At 52.0% G+C, this 19,320-nt stretch overlaps 7 non-coding genes and 1 pseudogene across 7 annotated transcripts; all 8 read left to right on the top strand.

The window, feature by feature from the left end:
- Nucleotides 1-1,533: 1,533 nt before the first annotated feature.
- On the top strand, nucleotides 1,534-1,723 carry LOC140397877 (U2 spliceosomal RNA). The gene has a single exon (XR_011937299.1). It is a non-coding gene; the product is annotated as a U2 spliceosomal RNA (small nuclear RNA).
- Nucleotides 1,724-7,865: 6,142 nt separating this feature from the next.
- On the top strand, nucleotides 7,866-8,044 carry LOC140397201 (U2 spliceosomal RNA; annotated as a pseudogene).
- A 785-nt stretch (nucleotides 8,045-8,829) lies between these two features.
- Nucleotides 8,830-9,020, top strand: LOC140397620 (U2 spliceosomal RNA). Its single transcript, XR_011937053.1, has one exon. It is a non-coding gene; the product is annotated as a U2 spliceosomal RNA (small nuclear RNA).
- A 785-nt stretch (nucleotides 9,021-9,805) lies between these two features.
- LOC140397624 (U2 spliceosomal RNA) lies at nucleotides 9,806-9,996 on the top strand. Its single transcript, XR_011937057.1, has one exon. It is a non-coding gene; the product is annotated as a U2 spliceosomal RNA (small nuclear RNA).
- A 786-nt stretch (nucleotides 9,997-10,782) lies between these two features.
- LOC140397773 (U2 spliceosomal RNA) lies at nucleotides 10,783-10,973 on the top strand. Its single transcript, XR_011937202.1, has one exon. It is a non-coding gene; the product is annotated as a U2 spliceosomal RNA (small nuclear RNA).
- A 6,143-nt stretch (nucleotides 10,974-17,116) lies between these two features.
- Nucleotides 17,117-17,300, top strand: LOC140397207 (U2 spliceosomal RNA). The gene has a single exon (XR_011936760.1). It is a non-coding gene; the product is annotated as a U2 spliceosomal RNA (small nuclear RNA).
- A 786-nt stretch (nucleotides 17,301-18,086) lies between these two features.
- Nucleotides 18,087-18,277, top strand: LOC140397381 (U2 spliceosomal RNA). Its single transcript, XR_011936840.1, has one exon. It is a non-coding gene; the product is annotated as a U2 spliceosomal RNA (small nuclear RNA).
- Nucleotides 18,278-19,062: 785 nt separating this feature from the next.
- LOC140397654 (U2 spliceosomal RNA) lies at nucleotides 19,063-19,253 on the top strand. The gene has a single exon (XR_011937087.1). It is a non-coding gene; the product is annotated as a U2 spliceosomal RNA (small nuclear RNA).
- The last annotated feature ends 67 nt before the right edge of the window (nucleotides 19,254-19,320 follow it).

Here is a 19,320-nt window from a genome sequence, read left to right as displayed (position 1 = left end):
TGTATGGGACACGCCAGTTGTGAGACAGGCTGAAAATGGGACTGGAAGCACCTGTAAAACTGGGAGAAGGATAGCGCAGTGGTGAGCCCTCGTTCCTCATGGTCCCGCCCGCCCCACACATCCCTGTGACGATGGATGTGGCTGTCCTGCAACCCAGTTTTGTGTAGAAGCTGGGATTCGTCTTTCTGGAGCGCAGGAGGTTAGGGGGAATTTAAACAAGTCTTCAACGTCATAAAGATTTTTTTTTAATGATAGAAATGGATAGATCCTCTGCCCCCAATTGCTCGACTGCATAAATCCCACCTTAGTTAGTGTCCCAATCCACCGGACTTTCCACAATACCATATCCAGCAATGCTCAGGAAGAATAACTGTTTTCCTGTCCAGCCGACTGTTCTATATTGAAGAAGCTGGTGAACTTTAGAAGGACAATTCTGCCTTCCTATCCACACTGCTGTTCACACATCAGTGCACTACGTCGAGATATACTTTGGACTGACTTTTCTGTGTCATTTTTGGCTCTATTGTTCATAAAAACAGATCAAGCTGAGCTGTACGAGATCTGCGTGTCGCCAGTGCACTCTGCTGAACACATCCAGATATAGTCTGGAGTAATATTTCGCTCTTCCGTTCTAACCTGGTGCTCCAACGGACACATGCACCTGCCCTGCAGCCGAACATGTATGTGTTTCATTTCCCAACCACTGTCCACACCCACTGACCCAAGCTGTACTTCAGAAGCCAATCTGCCTGTGCCATTCGCCTTGGATTGTTTCGAAATCCCACGTCAGGCTCGAATGCAGGTTACGATTCTTTATAGAATCATAGAATCCCGACAGAGCGGAAGGCGGGTCATTCGGCCCAACGAGTCTGCACCAGCCCTTAGAAAGAGCAACCTATTTAAGCCCACACCGCCACCCTATCCACATTCCCGCAACCCAAACTAACCTAAAGGGCAATTTAGCACGGCGAATCCACCTGACTTGCACATATTTGGACTGTGGGAGGAAAACAGAGAACCCAGAGGAAACCGTGTCAGAGAAAGTGCAAACTCCACATGGACAGACATCCGAGGCTGGAATTGAACCTGGGTTGCTGGCGCGCTGAGGCAAGCTTGCAAACTACTGTGACACCGGATTGCAGCCTCCTGGACTCTGCACTGCACAGATTCACCGTGTAGGACAATCTCTGGGGTCTCTGACAGCCTCTTTTTTGTTTTACAATGAAATACACAGTTCTTAAAATTTAGAGTAGTCAATTATTTTTCCAATTTATGGTGGCTAATCCACCTACCTCTCACATCTTTGAGTTGTGGGGTGAGACTCACGCAGAACCGGGGAGAATGTGCAAACTCCACGCGGCCAGTGACCCGGGGCCGGGGTCGCAATGTGGACTGGGAACTTCAGGTAATTAGGAGAGCAAAAACGGTACAAGAAAGGATACAGGCAGGTAAAATGAACGAACGTCCTAAGTAATTTTACCAGCTCATTAAGGGTAAAAGGATAACTCGGGATATAGCCGGAAAACATGGGCTATCGCTTCTCGGCCTTTTGGTTCAGATCAAGTGTAGTATCTGTTCTTATCAGTTTAATATCTGGTATGTCCCCTTCGGGGGACCGAATATTAAATTGATTTTTGGGACACGGAGATGGTTCAGGGGCTTTCTTGCTCCGCTCCAGGCATCAACCCGGTCTTGCAATGTTTCCAGGAATGGTGCCTTCACCCCGCTTTGGGCACAAATAGTGCAAAAGCAGAAAATGGCGCAAAACCTGGCTTCCCCTCTTCTGTCTTGTCCAGTTGTCTCATCCTGACCAATTAAAAAATTTTCAGGCTCCAGAGCATTGCTAGCTTTTCTGCTGGCGGGCGCTTCGCGCACTAATGTCGTGAGCCTATGGACTCGCGGACTTGCGGCAGCCAGGCTCCGTTTTCAGCTGATATGCCAAACAGATATCCTGCTGCTTTTTACAGGCCACTCACCCTCACCCTCGGATGCCGACTTGCCTTCTCCTCACTTCAGTTACCACATCCCTTCATCCTGCACAACGGGGAAGTGTGGCGACAGACTGAACGGCATCCTGATTTGGATGTAGGTATACCTTCACGGCGTCTCTTTTCGTTCTCGTGACTCCACGACCAACACGCCAGGGTGGAGCTCAGGGAGACTAGACATTGCCCCCTGTTGGATTCCGCCAGTACTCGCTGCTTGCACGGATTGCCCTTTGTTCGGCAAAGGTGGAGATTTCTTCGACTCCCTCCGTTGGGTGTCACTGGGCCTTCACAGCGTCTCCATTTAATCTGGTGACGACAGGGGGCGGCTTGCCAGACGATGTCTTCCTGTTGTGTTTTACTGGTTCTGCATGCACAGACTCCACCGTGCTCGGCCAAGCTGGAGGTCTCTTGACCAACAGTGACCGTAGACTAAAAGTTCCAAAGCACAGTCGAGCGCAGCAAGGTGCTCCTGAAAATCGGTGGACGAGGAGGACAAGAGCCATAGCCGGAAAATATTGGCTATCGCTTCTCGGCCTTTTGCCTGAGATCAAGTGTAGTCTCATTTGATCGTGGGAAGCTGAGGATCTCGATTACGATCGTGGATTGGAGAACTCGGAGGAATTGAAGTCGTCAAAGAGGAAACGTTTGGAGCTTGGCTGCTATTGGTGGATCGACATACTGGCCTAAACCTCTGGTTTAGGCCTAACGCCGAAACAGTTCAGACCCAACGTACGAGCTATGGATGCAGCTGCATCCCGACCACCAGGCTGGGGAGTGCGAAACACTGTCCGAGTCACAGTGAAGAAAACGGAAGGCGAGTCACCTTTGGATCGGATTCTCTTCGTGAAGCGGGTGCTGCTCGAGTGTTGTGGGTTTAAAGCAACAGAAATCTTCTGCTTGCAAAACTTCCCCAAGAATGGCTTCTTTGATGTCACCTTCAAGAGCGGCGCAGCGTGCATCAAATTCTTGAACGTCTTCAAGGAAAAAGGTAACCAGAGTCCCCTGTCGATCCTGACTGCGGAGCCTCTGTTTACACTACCGGCACAGCGAAATCGGGTTGTTACACTGCACACCTACAACCCCCACGTCCCTGTGTCTGATGTGCTCACGTTCCTCGCCAGGTACGCTGAGCTGAAAGTGACAGCGTGCAAGTGAAAGACACCTTCGGCATCTGGACAAGTGAGCACCGGGTCAAGGTGACCCTAAGAACGGACAGCAACGGAGCCATCCTGCATCCCCCCTCCAATTTCGCTATTGGAGTAAATCGTGGCTACCTCTACTACGTGGGACAGCCACGAGTATGCCACACCTGTGGCAAAATGGGGCATGTTGCCGCAAACTGCAGTGTGACCTTCTGCAAGAACTGCAGGCAGGAGGGACACATGACTAAGGACTGCAAGGAAGACAAGTGCTGCAACCTGTGTGGGGAGGCCGGCCATCTTTACAGGGCCTGCCCGAAACGCGGGGCGACATATGCACAGATCATCAGCAGCGGAGTTAAAAAGGCGACCAGAGAGGAGGTGCATACACCCTCCACCGAAAAAGACACCACGGCTCAGAATGAGGAAAAGCAACAGAAGGGCCCCCAACAAAAAGAGGGGGCCCCAGCACCTCCTGACAACCCAACCCCAGCCCCATCTGATGAGGAACACCCAATGGAGGAGGAAGAGGATGGGACAAAGAATAAAGAGCCCTGGGAAACAGTGAACAGGGACAAACGAAAGCGGAAACAAAAAAACAAACTGAAGAACCCCCTGAGGGGTAGTGGCAAAAAGCGACACCTCTCAGCCGGCGCACTTAGCGCCGACACCTCATCCGATGAGGGAAAACAGGACAAGAATCGGCCTCAAATAAAGAGGCAAAGCACCAACGTGGAACGGGAGGCACAGACCCCCCAGACCACCGACCGGGAAGGAAACAAGGTCACAGACCAACCCCCGATAGCAACGAGCAGCAACAACCCAGGTGAAGACCGGCCTGCAACCCCAACACCTACTGACTGCCACGACGAACCCCAGGGCTACACCCCCCCCCCAATGCATCTGCATCAAAATCACGGGGCCAGTACGGACCAGAACAGCTTTCTCAGCCCTGCAACTGTGCTAAAGTTTGCGAGCACCACCGGCATGCTGGGGAACATCGAACAGCTGGAACAGCCAACTGTATAGACTCTGGACTCTTGAGACTGGTAAATCTACCTTTTAATAATGGGGTTAAAAATTGCATCCATAAATGTGCGAAGCATCAAAGATACTTCGCGGAGTGTAGCCACACTCAACTATTTGGCAAATGTAAAAGCTGACCTACTGTTCCTGCAGGAGTGCGGAATCCCGCACCTCAGCAACTACAGGCGCTGGTCGAGCTGGTGGTCCCACGGGCCATCCATCTGGTCAGGAGGAAACGACTGCCGCTCCTCCGGCCTGGGTATTCTGCTGCGGGGAGGAAACTTCACCATCTCCGACGTTAAGGAGGTGGTGGGCGGGCGCCTCCTCGTAGCAGACGTGAAATACAAAAACACCCCTCTCAGACTTATAAATGTGTACGCCCCGGCCGTAAAAAGTGAGCGGCTGGCAGTCCTTCAGCAACTCCCACTGCTGTTGGCCACCTCCAAGCCGGTCATCCTGGGTGGTGACTTCAACTGCATCATCGATGCGGCTGGACGATCCAGCAAAGCCGACAGCAAACTAGACGCTACGTCCAGACTCCTGATGGAAACGGTAAAAGACGCCAAGCTGCTCGACGTCTGCAGCAACCCTGCAGACGGCGCGCAGCGTAGATACACATGGTCACGGCCAGACGGGTCCGTCCGCTCCAGGATAGACTTCTTTTTTGTGTCCCGAGCTTTCACGGTCAGGTCCACCGACGTAACGCCGGTGTTCTTCTCTGACCACTGCCTCCTACTGGCCGACTGCCACCTGCAGGAAGACCAGGGGGTAGGCAGGGGGACATGGAAGCTAAATGTAAAACTGCTGACCCCTGAGAACATCGAGGAACTCAGGAGGGATTACAAAGGTTGGAGAATCGTGAAACCCCTCTTTGAGGCCCCACATCTCTGGTGGGAAGCAATCAAGGGGAATATCAAGAGGTTTTTCATCCTCAAGGGCGTTCAAAAGGTAAGAGAGAGACGAGGGGTCATGTCCAGGCTCCAGAAAAGTATGCAAAATTTGCTCCAGCTGCAGTCGATGGGGGTGGATGTCAAGGAGGATCTCCAAGAGGTGAAGAGCCAGCAAGCCTCGCTCTACACCTCGGAGGCCTCCAAGGTTATCTTCCGTTCCAGAGTCCGCTCCGTGGAGCAGGACGAAAAGTGCTCACGCTTCTTCTTCCAAAAGGTGCACAGAGAGACCTCTGTGATCAGCAGCCTGAAGGAAGAAGATGGCTCTGAAAAGTCATCGCAGTCTGACATCCTGAGGATCAGCCAATCCTTTTATGCCGGACTGTATGACCTGAAGCCAACAGATAGCACTGTTTCCCAGACCTTCCTGTCGACTATCACGGAGGTCATAGGCGACAGCGAGCTGGAAAACCTGGACAAACCACTAACTCTGGACGAGCTGACAAAGGCCGCCAAGTCCTTCGAGACGAGTAAAACTCCCGGAAGCGACGGCTTACCGGTTGAGTTGTATTCGGCTCTGTGGGACTGGATGGGCCCAGACCTGCTGGAAGTGTACGAGAGTATGCTTCTGGAAGGCAGCATGTCAGAGTCCATGAGGAAAGGCATCATCACCCTCATCTACAAACAGAAGGGGGAAAGGGAAGAAATTCGAAATTGGCGACCCATTTCACTGTTGAATGTGGACTACAAAATTCTAGCAAAGGTCATCGCCAATCGGGTCAGGTCTGCTCTGGAGTCGGTGATCCACCCTGACCAGACCTGTGCTGTACCCGGCAGGAAGATCTCTGATAGCCTCGCGCTACTCAGGGATACGATCGCCTACGTGCAGGACAGGGGGGTGGACACTTGCCTCATCAGCCTTGACCAGGAGAAGGCTTTTGACAGAATATCGCACACCTACATGATGGATGTGCTCTCCAAAATGGGGTTTGGGGAGGGAATTCGCAATTGGATCAAACTGCTCTACACAAACATCTATAGCGCAGTCTCAATCAATGGGTGGGAATCAGAAAAGTTCCAGATCAGATCTGGAGTCAGGCAGGGCTGCCCTCTCTCCTCTGCCCTTTTTGTGTGCTGCATAGAACCTTTTGCCGAGTCCATCAGGAGGGATCCGGGTATAAGAGGAGTGGCGATCCCAGGCAGTGGAGGCATGCAAGTCAAGGCCTCCCTGTACATGGACGACGTTGCCGTCTTCTGCTCGGATCCTGCGTCTGTACGCAGGCTCTTGACCACCTGCGACCAGTTTGAACTGGCCTCTGGAGCCAAGGTAAACCGGGGCAAGAGCGAGGCCATGTTCTTTGGGAACTGGGCCGACCGGTCCTTTGTCCCCTTCACTGTCAGGTCAGATTACCTGAAGGTGCTGGGGATATGGTTCGGAGCTGCTGGGGCGTGCACCAAAAACTGGGAGGAGCGCATAGGAAAGGTAAGACAGAAACTGGGCTGGTGGGAGCAACGCTCCCTCTCCATTGCGGGCAAAACCCTGGTCATCAGGTGTGAGGTACTCTCGGTGTTACTGTACGTGGCGCAGGTCTGGCCCATAACCCGACCCTACGCCACAGCAGTCACCCGGGCCATCTTCAAATTTATCTGGCGATCCAAGATGGACCGTGTACGAAGGGACACCATGTACAAACCTCTGGAGAAGGGAGGGCGGAACGTACCCAACGCCTCCCTCATCCTGTTGGCCACCTTTGTGTCCAGCTGCATCAAGCTGTGCGTGGACCCCCAGTATGCAAACACCAAGTGTCACTACATACTGAGGTTCTACCTGTCCCCGGTGTTGCGAAGGATGGGCCTGGCCTCATTGCCGCGGAACGCTCCAAGTAGTTGGACCGTACCGTACCACCTGTCCTTTGTGGAAAAGTTTTTGAAGGAAAACACCTTTGACCACAAGGCAATGAAGCAGTGGTCAGCACGTAATGTCCTCGAGGCCCTCAGGGAAAAAGAGACCGTGGAGGACGTTGGATGGTTCCCTGAGCAGACTGCCAGAGTCATCTGGCAGAACGCCTCATCACCAGAACTTTCAAACAAGCACCAAGACCTAGCTTGGCTGGTGGTGAGAAGGGCCCTCCCTGTCAGATTCTTCATGCACACCCGAAGGCTCTGCACCAATGCACGCTGCCCTCGGAGTGGCTGTGGGGGAAATGAGACGGTCACACACCTCCTTGTGGAATGTGCCTTTGCAAAGAAGGTCTGGAGAGAGATGCAGTGGTATTTGTCAAGGTTTATCCCAAACAGATCTGTGACACAGGACTCTGTGCTCTACGGACTGTTTCCAGGGACACACACCGAGACAAATATCAACTGCTGCTGGAAGGTCATCAACTCGGTAAAAGACGCTCTTTGGTCTGCCCGAAACTTGCTGATCTTCCAGTGCAAAGAATTGTCCTCGACCGAGTGTTGCAGACTGGCACATTCCAAGGTCCAGGACTACGTGCTGAGGGACGCACTCAAGCTTGGGGCAGCTGCCGCCAAGGCGCAATGGGGAAAGACCACTGTGTAAAGTCTTTCCAGCAAATGTACACCGAGGGGCGGGTAACAGTGTAAAGCCCCTCGGTCTGGGCAACCAACACGCCCATGTATAAAACAAACATGCCACTGTAAATATTTAGGAAAGAATTGTAATGTAAAGAGTGATATGTGTACGACAATATCAAAATTGAATGGAAGAAAGTCAAGGCAACATGTAACCCTGCCGGAAATGTACAGTCAAGACAATTTGAAATGTTTCTGTAATGCTCATGATAAATTTTTATGAATAAAGTATATTTTTTTGAAAAAAAAAAAAAAATCTGTTCTTATCAGTTTAATATCTGATATGTCCTCAATCTGGGGACCGAATATTAAATTGATTTTTAGGACTCGGAGATGGTTCAGGGGCTTGCTCCTTCCGCTCCACGCATCAACCCGGTCTTGCAGTGCTTCCAGGAATGGTGCCCTCTCCCCGCTTTGGGGCGCAAAATGTATAAAAGCAGAAAATGCCGCAAAACCTGGCTTCCCCTTTTCTCTCTTGTCCAGTTGTCTCATCCTGACCAATTTAAGGCCTTTCAGGCTCCAAAGCATTGCTAGCTTTTCTGCTGGCGGGAGCTTCGTGCACGAATGTTGCGAGCCGATGGACTCGCGGACTTGCGGCAGCCAGGCTCCGTTTTCAGCTGATATGCCACTCAGATTTCCTGCTGCTTTTTACAGGCCACTCACCTTCACACTCGGATGCCGACTTGCCTACTCCTCACTTCAGTTACCACATCCCTTCATCCTGCACAACGGGGAAGTGTGGCGACAGACTGAACGGCATCCTGTTTGGATGTAGGTATACATTCACGGCGTCTCTTTTAGTTCTCCTGACTCCACGACCAACACGCCAGGGTGGAGCTCAGGGAGACAAGACATTGCCCTCTGTTGGATTCCGCCAGTAGTTGCTGTTTGCACGGATTGCCCTTTGTTCGGCAAAGGTGGAGATGACTTTGACTCCCTCCGTTGGGTGTCACTGGCCTTCACCGCGTCTCCATTTCATCTGGTGACGACAGGTGACGGCTTGCCAGTCGATGTCTTCCTGTTGTGTTTTACTGGTTCTGCATGCTCAGACTCCACCGTGCTCGGCCAAGCTGGATGTCTCTTGACCAACAGTGAGCGTAGACTAAAAGTTGCAAAGCACAGTCGAGCGCAGCAAGGTGCACCTGAATGTCGGTGGACGAGGAGGACAAGAGCCATTGCCGGAAAATATGGGCTATCGCTTCTCGGCCTTTTGGCTCAGATCAAGTGTAGTATCTGTTCTTATCAGTTTAATATCTGATATGTCGTCAATCTGGGGACCGAATATTAAATTGATTTTTAGGACTCGGAGATGGTTCAGGGGCTTGCTCCTTCCGCTCCACGCATCAACCCGGTCTTGCAGTGCTTCCAGGAATGGTGCCCTCTCCCCGCTTTGGGGCGCAAAATGTATAAAAGCAGAAAATGCCGCAAAACCTGGCTTCCCCTTTTCTCTCTTGTCCAGTTGTCTCATCCTGACCAATTTACGGCTTTTCAGGCTCCAAAGCATTGCTAGTTTTTCTGCTGGCGGGAGCTTCGTGCACGAATGTTGCGAGCCGATGGACTCGCGGACTTGCGGCAGCCAGGCTCCGTTTTCAGCTGATATGCCACACAGATTTCCTGCTGCTTTTTACAGGCCACTCACCTTCACACTCGGATGCCGACTTGCCTTCTCCTCACTTCAGTTACCACATCCCTTCATCCTACACAACGGGGAAGTGTGGCGACAGACTGAACGGCATTCTCTTTGGATGTAGGTATACCTTCACGGCGTCTCTTTTCGTTCTCCTGACTCCACGACCAACACGCTAGGGTGGAGCTCAGGGAGACTAGACATTGCCCCCTGTTGGATACCGCCAGTACTTGCTGCTTGCACGGATTGTCCTTTGTTCGGCAAAGGTGGAGATTTCTTCGACTCTCTCCGTTGGGTGTCACTGGCCTTCACAGCGTCTCCATTTCATCTGGTGACGACAGGTGACGGCTTGCCAGACGATGTCTTCCTGTTGTGTTTCACTTGTTCTGCATGCTCAGACTCCACCGTGCTCGGCCAAGCTGGATGTCTCTTGACCAACAGTGAGCGTAGACTAAAAGTTCCAAAGCACAGTCGAGCGCAGCAAGGTGCACATGAATGTCGGTGGACGAGGAGGACAAGAGCCATTGCCGGAAAATATGGGCTATCGCTTCTCGGCCTTTTGGCTCAGATCAAGTGTAGTATCTGTTCTTATCAGTTTAATATCTGATATGTCCTCAATCTGGGGACCGAATATTAAATTGATTTTTAGGACTCGGAGATGGTTCAGGGGCTTGCTCCTTCCGCTCCACGCATCAACCTGGTCTTGCAGTGCTTCCAGGAATGGTGCTCTCTCCCCGCTTTGGGGCGCAAAATGTATAAAAGCAGAAAATGCCGCAAAACCTGGCTTCCCCTTTTCTCTCTTGTCCAGTTGTCTCATCCTGACCAATTTAAGGCCTTTCAGGCTCCAAAGCATTGCTAGCTTTTCTGTTGGCGGGAGCTTCGTGCACGAATGTTGTGAGCCGATGGACTCGCGGATTTGCGGCAGCCAGGCTCCGTTTTCAGCTGATATGCCACACAGATTTCCTGCTGCTCTTTACAGGCCACTCACCTTCACACTCGGATGCCGACTTGCCTTCTCCTCACTTCAGTTACCACATCCCTTCATCCTGCACAACGGGGAAGTGTGGCGACAGACTGAACGGCATCCTGTTTGGATGTAGGTATACCTTCACGGCGTCTCTTTTAGTTCTCCTGACTCCACGACCAACACGCCAGGGTGGAGCTCAGGGAGACTAGACATTGCCCTCTGTTGGATTCCGCCAGTAGTTGCTGTTTGCACGGATTGCCCTTTGTTCGGCAAAGGTGGAGATGACTTCGACTCCCTCTGTTGGGTGTCACTGGGCCTTCACAGCGTCTCCATTTCATCTGGTGACGACAGGGGACGGCTTGCCAGATGATGTCTTCGTGTTGTGTTTTACTGGTTCTGCATGCACAGACTCCACCGTGCTCGGCCAAGCTGGAGGTTTCTTGACCAACAGTGAGCGTAGACTAAAAGTTCCAAAGCACAGTCGAGCGCAGCAAGGTGCACCTGAATGTCGGTGGAAGAGGAGGACAAGAGCCATTGCCGGAAAATATGGGCTATCGTTTCTCGGCCTTTTGGCTCAGATCAAGTGTAGTATCTGTTCATATCAGTTTAATATCTGATATGTCCTCAATCTGGGGACCGAATACTAAATTGATTTTTAGGACTCGGAGATGGTTCAGGGACTTGCTCCTTCCGCTCCACGCGTCAACCTGGTCTTGCAGTGCTTCCAGGAATGATGCCCTCTCCCCGCTTTGGGGCGCAAAATGTATAAAAGCAGAAAATGCCGCAAAACCTGGCTTCCCCTTTTCTCTCTTGTCCAGTTGTCTCATCCTGACCAATTTAAGGCCTTTCAGGCTCCAAAGCATTGCTAGCTTTTCTGTTGGCGGGAGCTTCGTGCACGAATGTTGTGAGCCGATGGACTCGCGGATTTGCGGCAGCCAGGCTCCGTTTTCAGCTGATATGCCACACAAATTTCCTGCTGCTCTTTACAGGCCACTCACCTTCACACTCGGATGCCGACTTGCCTTCTCCTCACATCAGTTACCACATCCCTTCATCCTGCACAACGGGGAAGTGTGGCGACAGACTGAACGGCATTCTCGTTGGATGTAGGTATGCCTTCACGGCGTCTCTTTTCGTTCTCCTGACTCCACGACCAACACGCTAGGGTGGAGCTCAGGGAGACAAGACATTGCCCCCTGTTGGATACCGCCAGTACTTGCTGCTTGCACGGATTGTCCTTTGTTCGGCAAAGGTGGAGATTTCTTCGACTCTCTCCGTTGGGTGTCACTGGCCTTCACAGCGTCTCCATTTCATCTGGTGACGACAGGTGACGGCTTGCCAGACGATGTCTTCCTGTTGTGTTTTACTGGTTCTGCATGCTCAGACTCCACCGTGCTCGGCCAAGCTGGATGTCTCTTGACCAACAGTGAGCGTAGACTAAAAGTTCCAAAGCACAGTCGAGCGCAGCAAGGTGCACCTGAATGTCGGTGGACGAGGAGGACAAGAGCCATTGCCGGAAAATATGGGTTATCGCTTCTCGGCCTTTTGGCTAAGATCAAGTGTAGTTTCATTTGATCGAGGGAAGCTGAGAATTTCGATGACGATCTTGGATTGGAGAACTTGGAGGGATTGAAGTCGCCAAAGAAGAAACGTTTGGAGCTTGGCTGCTATTGGTGGATCTACATGCTGGCCTAAACCTCGGGTTTAGGCCTAACGCCGATACAGTTTCACACCCAACGTACGAGCTATGGATGCAGCTGCATCCCGACCACCAGGCTGGGGCGTGCGAAACACTGTCCGAGTCACAGTGAAGAAAGCGGATGGAGAGTCACCTTTGGACCGGAAACACTTCGTGAAGAAGGTGCTGCTCGAGTGCTGTGGGTTTAAAGCAACAGAGATCTTCTGCTTGCAAAACTTCCCCAAGAATGGTTTCTTTGATGTCACCTTCAAGAGCGTCGCAGCGTGCATCAAATTCTTGAACGTCTTCAAGGAAAAAGGTAACCAGAGTCCCTTGTCGATCCTGACTGCGGAACCTCTGTTTACGCTACCGGCACAGCGAAATCGGGTTGTTACACTGCACACGTACAACCCCCACGTCCCTGTATCTGATGTGCTCACGTTCCTCGCCAGGTACGCTGAGCTGAAAAGTGACAGCGTGCAAGTGAAAGACACCTTCGGCATCTGGACAAGTGAGCACCAGGTCAAGGTGACCCTAAGAACGGACAGCAACGGAGCCATCCTGCATCCCCCCTCCAATTTCGCTATTGGAGTAAATCGTGGCTACCTCTACTACGTGGGACAGCCACGAGTATGCCACACCTGTGGCAAAACTGGCCATGTTGCCGCAAACTGCTGTGTGACCTTCTGCAAGAACTGCAGGCAGGAGGGACACATGACTAAGGACTGCAAGGAAGACAAGTGCTGCAACCTGTGTGGGGAGGCCGGCCATCTTTACAGGGCCTGCCCGAAACGCGGGGCGACATATGCACAGATCATCAGCAGCGGAGTTAAAAAGGCGACCAGAGAGGAGGTGCATACACCCTCCACCGAAAAAGACACCACGGCTCAGAATGAGGAAAAGCAACAAAAGGGCCCCCCAAAAAAAGAAGAGGCCCCAGCACCTCCTGACAACCCAACCCCAGCCCCATCTGATGAGGAACACTCAATGGAAGAGGAAGAGGATGGGACAAAGAATAAAGAGCCCTGGGAAACAGTGAACAGGGACAAACGAAAGAGGAAACAAAAAAACAAACTGAAGAACCCCCCGAGGGGTAGTGGCAAAAAGCGACACCTCTCAGCCGGCGCACTTAGCGCCGACACCTCATCCGATGAGGGAAAACAGGACAAGAATCGGCCTCAAATAAAGAGGCAAAGCACCAACGTGGAACGGAAGGCACAGACCCCCCAGACCACCGACCGGGAAGGAAACAAGGTCACAGACCAACCCCCGATAGTAACGAGCAGCAACAACCCAGGTGAAGACCGGCCTGCAACCCCAACACCTACTGACTGCCATGACGAACGCCAGGGCTACATCACCCCCACAATGCATCTGCATCAAAATCACGGGGCCAGTACGGACCAGAACAGCTTTCTCAGCCCTGCAACTGTGCTAAAGTTTGCGAGCACCACCGGCATGCTGGGGAACATCGAACAGCTGGAACAGCCAACTGTATAGACTCTGGACTCTTGAGACTGGTAAATCTATCTTTTTTATAATGGGTTTAAAAATTGCATCCATAAATGTGCGAAGCATCAAAGATACTTCGCGGTGTGTAGCCACACTCAACTATTTGGCAAATGTAAAAGCTGACCTACTGTTCCTGCAGGAGTGCGGAATTCCGCACCTCAGCAACTACAGGCGCTGGTCGAGCTGGTGGTCCCACGGGCCATCCATCTGGTCAGGAGGAAACGACTGCCGCTCCTCCGGCCTGGGTATTCTGCTGCGGGGAGGCAACTTCACCATCTCCGACGTTAAGGAGGTGGTGGGCGGGCGCCTCCTCGTAGCAGACGTGAAATACAAAAGCACCCCTCTCAGACTTATTAATGTGTACGCCCCGGCCGTAAAAAGTGAGCGGCTGGCAGTTCTTCAGCAACTCCCACTGCTGTTGGCCACCTCCAAGCCGGTCATCCTGGGTGGTGACTTCAACTGCATCATCGATGCGGCTGGACGATCCAGCAAAGCCGACAGCAAACTAGACGCTCCGTCCAGACTCCTGATGGAAACGGTAAAAGACGCCAAGCTGCTCGACGTCTGCAGCAACCCTGCAGACGGCGCGCAGCGTAGAAACACATGGTCACGGCCACACGGGTCCGTCCGTTCCAGGATAGACTTCTTTTTTGTGTCCCGAGCTTTCACGGTCAGGTCCACCGACGTAACGCCGGTGTTCTTCTCTGACCACTGCCTCCTACTGGCCGACTGCCACCTGCAGGAAGACCAGGGGGTAGGCAGGGGGACGTGGAAGCTAAATGTAAAACTGCTGACCCCTGAGAACATCGAGGAACTCAGGAGGGATTACAAAGGTTGGAGAACCGTGAAACCCCTCTTTGAGGCCCCACATCTCTGGTGGGAAGCAATCAAGGGGAATATCAAGAGGTTTTTCATCCTCAAGGGCGTTCAAAAGGTGAGAGAGAGACGAGTGGTCATGTCCAGGCTCCAGAAAAGTATGCAAAATTTGCTCCAGCTGCAGTCGATGGGGGTGGATGTCAAGGAGGATCTCCAAGAGGTGAAGAGCCAGCAAGCCTCGCTCTACACCTCGGAGGCCTCCAAGGTTATCTTCCGTTCCAGAGTCAGCTCCGTGGAGCAGGACGAAAAGTGCTCACGCTTCTTCTTCCAAAAGGTGCACAGAGAGACCTCTGTGATCAGCAGCCTGAAGGAAGAAGATGGCTCTGAAAAGTCATCGCAGTCTGACATCCTGAGGATCAGCCAATCCTTTTATGCCGGACTGTATGACCTGAAGCCAACAGATAGCACTGTTTCCCAGACCTTCCTGTCGACTATCACGGAGGTCATAGGCGACAGCGAGCTGGAAAACCTGGACAAACCACTAACTCTGGACGAGCTGACAAAGGCCGCCAAGTCCTTCGAGACGAGTAAAACTCCCGGAAGCGACGGCTTACCGGTTGAGTTGTATTCGGCTCTGTGGGACTGGATGGGCCCAGACCTGCTGGAAGTGTACGAGAGTATGCTTCTGGAAGGCAGCATGTCAGAGTCCATGAGGAAAGGCATCATCACCCTCATCTACAAACAGAAGGGGGAAAGGGAAGAAATTCGAAATTGGCGACCCATTTCACTGTTGAATGTGGACTACAAAATTCTAGCAAAGGTCATCGCCAATCGGGTCAGGTCTGCTCTGGAGTCGGTGATCCACCCTGACCAGACCTGTGCTGTACCCGGTAGGAAGATCTCTGATAGCCTCGCGCTACTCAGGGATACGATCGCCTACGTGCAGGACAGGGGGGTGGACACTTGCCTCATCAGCCTTGACCAGGAGAAGGCTTTTGACAGAATATCGCACACCTACATGATGGATGTGCTCTCCAAAATGGGGTTTGGGGAGGGAATTCGCAATTGGATCAAACTGCTCTACACAAACATCTATAGCGCAGTCTCAATCAATGGGTGGGAATCAGAAAAGTTCCAGATCAGATCTGGAGTCAGGCAGGGCTGCCCTCTCTCCTCTGCCCTTTTTGTGTGCTGCATAGAACCTTTTGCCGAGTCCATCAGGAGGGATCCGGGTATAAGAGGAGTGACGATCCCAGGCAGTGGAGGCATGCAAGTCAAGGCCTCCCTGTACATGGACGACGTTGCCGTCTTCTGCTCGGATCCTGCGTCTGTACGCAGGCTCTTAACCACCTGCGACCAGTTTGAACTGGCCTCTGGAGCCAAGGTAAACCGGGGCAAGAGCGAGGCCATGTTCTTTGGGAACTGGGCCGACCGGTCCTTTGTCCCCTTCACTGTCAGGTCAGATTACCTGAAGGGGCTGGGGATATGGTTCGGAGCTGCTGGGGCGTGCACCAAAAACTGGGAGGAGCGCATAGGAAAGGTAAGACAGAAACTGGGCTGGTGGGAGCAACGCTCCCTCTCCATTGCGGGCAAAACCCTGGTCATCAGGTGTGAGGTACTCTCTGTGCTACTGTACGTGGCGCAGGTCTGGCCCATAACCCGACCCTACGCCACAGCAGTCACCCGGGCCATCTTCAAATTTATCTGGCGATCCAAGATGGACCGTGTCCGAAGGGACACCATGTACAAACCTCTGGAGAAGGGAGGGCGGAACGTACCCAACGCCTCCCTCATCCTGTTGGCCACCTTTGTGTCCAGCTGCATCAAGCTGTGCGTGGACCCCCAGTATGCAAACACCAAGTGTCACTACATACTGAGGTTCTACCTGTCCCCGGTGTTGCGAAGGATGGGCCTGGCCTCATTGCCGCGGAACGCTCCAAGTAGTTGGACCGTACCGTACCACCTGTCCTTTGTGGAAAAGTTTTTGAAGGAAAACACCTTTGACCACAAGGAAATGAAGCAGTGGTCAGCACGTAATGTCCTCGAGGCCCTCAGGGAAAAGGAGACCGTGGAGGACGTTGGATGGTTCCCTGAGCAGACTGCCAGAGTCATCTGGCAGAACGCCTCATCACCAGAACTTTCAAACAAGCACCAAGACCTAGCTTGGCTGGTGGTGAGAAGGGCCCTCCCTGTCAGATTCTTCATGCACACCCGAAGGCTCTGCACCAATGCACGCTGCCCTCGGAGTGGCTGTGGGGGAAATGAGACGGTCACACACCTCCTTGTGGAATGTGCCTTTGCAAAGAAGGTCTGGAGAGAGATGCAGTGGTATTTGTCAAGGTTTATCCCAAACAGATCTGTGACACAGGACTCTGTGCTCTACGGACTGTTTCCAGGGACACACATCGAGACAAATGTCAACTGCTGCTGGAAGGTCATCAACTCGGTAAAAGACGCTCTTTGGTCTATCCGAAACTTGCTGATCTTCCAGTGCAAAGAATTGTCCTCGACCGAGTGTTGCAGACTGGCACATTCCAAGGTCCAGGACTACGTGCTGAGGGACGCACTCAAGCTTGGGACAGCTGCCGCCAAGGCGCAATGGGGAAAGACCACTGTGTAAAGTCTTTCCAGCAAATGTACACCGAGGGGCGCGTAACAGTGTAAAGCCCCTCGGTCTGGGCAACCAACACTCCAATGTACAAAAAAAACTGGCACTGTAAATATTTAAGAAGGAATTGTAATGTAAAGAGTGATATGTGTATGACAATATCAAAATTGAATGAAAGAAAGTCAAGGCAACATGTAACCCTGCCGGAAATGTACAGTGAAGACAATTTGAAATGTTTCTGTAATGCTCATGATAAATTTTTATGAATAAAGTATATTTTTTTGAAAAAAAAAAAAAAAAAAAATCTGTTCTTATCAGTTTAATATCTGATATGTCCTCAATCTGGGGACCGAATATTAAATTGATTTTTAGGACTCGGAGATGGTTCAGGGGCTTGCTCCTTCCGCTCCACGCATCAACCAGGTCTTGCAGTGCTTCCAGGAATGGTGCCCTCTCCCAGCTTTCGGGCGCAAAATGTATAAAAGCAGAAAATGCCGCAAAACCTGGCTTCCCCTTTTCTCTATTGTCCAGTAGTCTCATCCTGACCAATTTAAGGCCTTTCAGTCTCCAAAGCATTGCTAGCTTTTCTGCTGGCGGGAGCTTCGTGCACGAATGTTGCGAGCCGATGGACTCGCGGACTTGCGGCAGCCAGGCTCCGTTTTCAGCTGATATGCCACACAGATTTCCTGCTGCTTTTTACAGGCCACTCACCTTCACACTCGGATGCCGACTTGCCTACTCCTCACTTCAGTTACCACATCCCTTCATCCTGCACAACGGGGAAGTGTGGCGACAGACTGAACGGCATCCTGTTTGGATGTAGGTATACCTTCACGGCGTCTCTTTTAGTTCTCCTGACTCCACGACCAACACGCCAGGGTGGAGCTCAGGGAGACTAGACATTGCCCTCTGTTGGATTCCGCCAGTACTTGCTGTTTGCACGGATTGCCCTTTGTTCGGCAAAGGTGGAGATGACTTCGACTCCCTCTGTTGGGTGTCACTGGGCCTTCACAGCGTCTCCATTTCATCTGGTGACGACAGGGGACGGCTTGCCAGAGGATGTCTTCGTGTTGTGTTTTACTGGTTCTGCATGCACAGACTCCACCGTGCTCGGCCAAGCTGGAGGTTTCTTGACCAACAGTGAGCGTAGACTAAAAGTTCCAAAGCACAGTCGAGCGCAGCAAGGTGCACCTGAATGTCGGTGGAAGAGGAGGACAAGAGCCATTGCCGGAAAATATGGGCTATCGCTTCTCGGCCTTATGGCTCAGATCAAGTGTAGTATCTGTTCTTATCAGTTTAATATCTGATATGTCCTCAATCTGGGGACCGAATATTAAATTGATTTTTAGGACTCGGAGATGGTTCAGGGGCTTGCTCCTTCCGCTCCACGCATCAACCTGGTCTTGCAGTGCTTCCAGGAATGGTGCCCTCTCCCCACTTTGGGGCGCAAAATGTATAAAAGCAGAAAATGCCGCAAAACCTGGCTTACATTTTTCTCTCTTGTCCAGTTGTCTCATCCTGACCAATTTAAGGCCTTTCAGGCTCCAAAGCATTGCTAGCTTTTCTGCTGGCGGGAGCTTCGTGCACGAATGTTGTGAGCCGATGGACTCGCGGACTTGCGGCAGCCAGGCTCCGTTTTCAGCTGATATGCCACACAGATTTCCTGCTGCTCTTTACAGGCCACTCACCTTCACACTCGGATGCCGACTTGCCTTCTGCTCACTTCAGTTACCACATCCCTTCATCCTGCACAACGGGGAAGTGTGGCGACAGACTGAACGGCATTCTCTTTGGATGTAGGTATACCTTCACGGCGTCTCTTTTCGTTCTCCTGACTCCACGACCAACACGCTAGGGTGGAGCTCAGGGAGACTAGACATTGCCCCCTGTTGGATACCGCCAGTACTTGCTGCTTGCACGGATTGTCCTTTGTTCGGCAAAGGTGGAGATTTCTTCGACTCTCTCCGTTGGGTGTCACTGGCCTTCACAGCGTCTCCATTTCATCTGGTGACGACAGGTGACGGCTTGCCAGACGATGTCTTCCTGTTGTGTTTTACTGGTTCTGCATGCTCAGACTCCACCGTGCTCGGCCAAGCTGGATGTGTCTTGACCAACAGTGAGCGTAGACTAAAAGTTCCAAAGCACAGTCGAGCGCAGCAAGGTGCACCTGAATGTCGGTGGACGAGGAGGACAAGAGCCATTGCCGGAAAATATGGGCTATCGCTTCTCGGCCTTTTGGCTCAGATTAAGTGTAGTATCTGTTCTTATCAGTTTAATATCTGATATGTCCTCAATCTGGGGACCGAATATTAAATTGATTTTTAGGACTCGGAGATGGTTCAGAGGCTTGCTCCTTCCGCTCCACGCATCAACCCGGTCTTGCAGTGCTTCCAGGAATGGTGCCCTCTCCCCGCTTTGGGGCGCAAAATGTATAAAAGCAGAAAATGCCGCAAAACCTGGCTTCCCCTTTTCTCTCT

The sequence above is a fragment of the Scyliorhinus torazame genome, chromosome 20, assembly GCF_047496885.1.
Source record: "Scyliorhinus torazame isolate Kashiwa2021f chromosome 20, sScyTor2.1, whole genome shotgun sequence".
In the NCBI taxonomy this organism is placed as follows: domain Eukaryota; kingdom Metazoa; phylum Chordata; class Chondrichthyes; order Carcharhiniformes; family Scyliorhinidae; genus Scyliorhinus; species Scyliorhinus torazame.
Note: the sequence above shows the minus strand (reverse complement) of the source record. Positions and strands in the feature narration are given on the sequence as shown.